The sequence below is a fragment of the Chiloscyllium plagiosum genome, chromosome 8 (genome assembly GCF_004010195.1).
Source record: "Chiloscyllium plagiosum isolate BGI_BamShark_2017 chromosome 8, ASM401019v2, whole genome shotgun sequence".
NCBI lineage: Eukaryota > Metazoa > Chordata > Chondrichthyes > Orectolobiformes > Hemiscylliidae > Chiloscyllium > Chiloscyllium plagiosum.
Genome location: NC_057717.1, coordinates 88,997,246 through 89,001,523, shown reverse-complemented (window position 1 = coordinate 89,001,523; position 4,278 = coordinate 88,997,246). Strand labels below are relative to the sequence as shown.

The following is a 4,278-nucleotide window of genomic DNA, read 5'->3' as shown; positions in this document are numbered from 1 at the left end:
GACTGGGACAATACTACTATTATAGGACAAGCCAAACAGAGAACAGCCAGGGAATTCCTAGAGGCATGGCACTCATCCACAGATTCAATCAATAAGCACATCGACCTGGACCCAATATACCGACCACTGCAGCGGACAGCTGGAACTGACAACCGGAAGTGGCAGATTCAAGCCACTACAAATGCCGGAGGAAACATCACAGAAGCGCTTCACAGGAGGCTCCCAAGCACTGAGGATGTCACCTAGCCAGGGGACGAAACGTCTGCAACACAAATTCCCAGCTCGGCGAACAGAACCATAACGAGCACCCGAGCTACAAATCTTTTCACAAACTTTGATTGTGTATAAAACTGAATTAGAATAACTCTGAACAATAGGAAGGCACTGAGGGTTTAGAGGGTGTAATGTAGGTTTTCAATGTTGTTGCCTGGTTTGAGGAGCTATATAGGAGGAAGGGCCTGAAATTGACTTTTGCCATTCCAGCCTGTTAGATTACTGTGCGATAGGGCAGAATTTCAAATCAACGGATGACTCAGTGTCGGTACAACCAGGTGGACCATAGAAACCAGGATGGCATGGTGCCTCAGTGGTGGTTCAGCACTGCTCGGGTGACTGTCTGTGTGGAGTTTGCACATTCTCCCTGTGCCTCCAGGTGCTCCGGTTTCCTCCCACATTTCAAAAGATGTTCAGGTTAGGTGAATTGGCCATGCTTAAATTAGCCGTAGTGTTAGGTGAATTTGTCGGAGTTAAATGTAGGGAAATGAGTCAAGGTGGGTTACTCTGAGGGTCAGTGTGGATTTGTTGGACACATTGTAGGGAATCTAATCAAATTGAATCTAAACTCAGAGTTCAAACTCAGGACATGAGAAGTTTCTTCAGAGTCACACAACTAAGGATTTTCTTCCCAGGTTTGTTGTCAAGGCAAAGATTGTGACCAGATTCAAGAGAGTTTTGGGTAAAGGCAGATGAGATTTGGGTGGAGGTAAATTTTATTTTTAATTCATTCAGGGAATGATGACGTTGCTGGCCAGCCCAGTGTTTATTGCCTATCCCTAATTGCTCAGAGGGCAGTTAAGAATCAACTGTATTGCTGTGGGTCTAGAGTCACATGTAGGCCAGACTGGGTAAGGATGGCAGATTTCCTTCTCTAAAGGACATTAGTGAGCTAGAAGGGTTTTCCTGACAAACAACAATTGGTTTCACAGTCATCATTAGACTCTTAATTTCAAATTTTTATTGAATTCAAATTCCACCACCCAGGTCCCCAGAACATTACCTGGATCTCTGAAATAATCGACTCTTGATAATAGCACTAGGTTATCACCTGCCCATATGATCATGACTGCAGTGTATCTCCTGCCAACACACTTGAATTGGAAGTTAGTGCCGTTGACATTGTCATTGTAGCGCTAATATTCTGTTGAAATGGGAGAATTGTATCTTGCGGCCAGTATCCAGCCATCCTGCTGGTTCCTTTCTTTTTTGCTCTTTGTAACAGCCAGTGCTATTATTAAGTTGGATAGCAAGCCTATCGTTTATAATGGGAGACTCTGCCACTACATCACTATAGATTCAACAAAGCCAGTAGCTGAAGTCTCCAAGGTCTGTAGTCAGGTTGTGAATAACCTAGAGGTTACGACAACTACTGTTCCCAGTGGTGTCCTGTTTCAGGTGATTCGAGGTAAGCTGAAGGCAGATCTTTGATAACCTCAGGACGTAGTGATAATATCATGAGCATGTTTCTTGAAGACCAATTACAATACTCATTGAAAGATGTATCATTAAACATCAGGATGATAATGGAAGCTTAGATGGCTTCAGATTGGTTTCACTGATCGGTGCAACATCGAGGGCGAAAGAGCCTGTACTGCACTGTAATATGTTCTATAACACCAACTGCTTTCCACTGGTCATTACTGTGCGACTGTATGGACTGAGTGTGCCTCCTGTAGTTCATGTGGCAACAAATGTAAAATTTTAAGATTATTTGCTCCCTTGAAGGTCATCCAAATAACCTGTTTTAGCTTGTGTGTATCCATGTGCGCTGTTAACATCATCAAACCTTTCTTACAACTAACTATCTTGCATGAAAGGTACTTTTCTCAGGCACACAAGTGTCCAGGCAGGTTTTTAACCTGTTAGGTTACAGCAAAGGAGCTTTCAGTAGAGTGTCATCCTTCAAGTGACCGAAGTGAGGCAGAGTATACGATTGTTGCACCCTCAGGTCACCTACTGTGATTGGGATAATGAGTATCTCTCTAAGGCTGACAACACATTCACTGTGAAATGTAATACAATGCCAACTATCTCATTAAAAAGGTTTCATCTGAATTATTTTATTAGTTGCTATGTGCCTTGATCCATCCATACTTTCCTGTTAACCCATTCTGTACAGGGCTCTAGCCTTTGACCCAACTCCAACTTAGCCTGGATTTATACCGCTGTTTGGAAACTGGGTGAGCCCAGATGTTGAGTGCACCATTGCTCTTGTTTCATCCTGACCAGCTACAATATTCCATGATAATGTTAAAGTATGTTAAAGTAACTGTTGCAGCCCTCAGAGACTTACTAATGAGATCTGCCCTGTGTGAAGCAAACTGGAGCAGTACCTACTTCAGACCTTGGTGTGTTGTGTTAAACTGGGACAAGTGTGTGAGGGTGTGGGGTGGGGTGCATTCATAGTTGGAAAACTTCTCAGTGCATTTCTGTCCTAGGCACCAGACATGAGTGAGAGACGTGTGGGCCGATTGGAGTAGTAAGGATAGGAGGGGTCCTATACCCCATTGAGAGCCAGGAGAAAGTGAAGTTTGTTGGGGATAGGTAGGAATGTAGAGTTGAGGCCATAATAGGATTAGCCATGATCCTAGTGAATGGAAGAAAAGCCTGGAAGGACCAATGGTCTACTCCTAATTGATATAGTTGAAACTTTATTGCTGGAACAGCACAGCAGGTCAGGCAGCATCCAGGGAACAGGAGATTCGACGTTTCGGGCACAGGCCCTTCTTTCCTGAAGAAGGGCCTGTGCCCGAAACGTCGAATCTCCTGTTCCCTGGATGCTGCCTGACCTGCTGTGCTGTTCCAGCAATAAAGTTTCAACTTTGATCTCCAGCATCTGCAGACCTCACTTTCTCCTCCTAATTGATATACCCTAATTGATATACATATATGCAAAGCTCTTGATCAGATGGGCCAATGAGCCAAGGAGTGTAGATAGAGTTTAATTTAGGTAAGTAGAGGTCCTATGTTTGGAAAAGCAAATCAGGGCAGGGCTTATATACTTAATGGTAAGGTCCTAGGGAATGTTGCTGCACATGTTCAATTTCTAAATTGGAGAAAGGCCAATTTTGACGGGTATTAAGCAAGAACTTTCGAAAGCTGATTGGAGGCAGATGTTCGCAGGTAAAGGGATGGCTGGAAAATGGGAAGCCTTCAGAAATGAGATAACAAGAATCCAGAGAAAGTATATTCCTGTCAGGGTGAAAGAGAAGGCTGGTAGGTATAGGGAATGCTGGATGACTAAAGAAATTGAGGGTTTGGTTAAGAAAAAGAAAGAAGCCTATGTCAGGTATAGATAGGATAGATTGAGTGAATCCTTAAAAGAGTATAAAGAAAGTAGGAGTATACTTAAGAGGGAAATCAGGAGGGCAAAATGGGGACATGAGATAGCTTTGGCAGCTAGAATTAAGGAGAATCCAAAGGATTTTTACAAATATATTAAGGACAAAAGGGTAACTAGGGAGAAAATAGGGCCCTTCCAAGATCAGCAAGGCAGCCTTTGTGTGGAGCCACAGAAAATGGGGGAGATACTAAATGAATATTTTGCAACAGTATTTACTGTGAAAAAGGATATGAAAGATGTAGACTACAGGGAAATAGATGGTGACATCTTGCAAAATGTCCAGATGACACAGGTGGAAGTGCTGGATGTCTTGATAAGGTTAAAAGTGGATAAATCCCCAGAACCTGATCAGGTGTATCCAAGTACTCTGTGGGAAGCTAGGGAAGTGATTGCTGGGCCTCTTGCTGAGATATTTGTATCATTAATAGTCACAGATGAGGTGCCGGAAGACTGGAGGTTGGCAAACATGGTGCCATTGTTTAAGAAGGGCGGTAAAGACAAGCCAGGGAACTATAGACCGGTGAGCCTGACCTCGGTAGTGGGCAAGTTGTTGGAGGGAATCCTGAGGGACAGGATGTACATGTATTTGGAAAGGCAAGGACTGATTAGGGATAAGCTAAAATAGTCAACATGGCTTTGTGCGTGGGAAATCATGTCTC

General features: G+C 43.5%; 1 protein-coding gene across 3 annotated transcripts in view; it reads left to right on the top strand.

The window, feature by feature from the left end:
* The window catches only part of mcoln1a (mucolipin TRP cation channel 1a), a 70,996-nt gene that overhangs the window by 38,630 nt on the left and 28,088 nt on the right, over nucleotides 1-4,278 (top strand). The window lies entirely within an intron of this gene.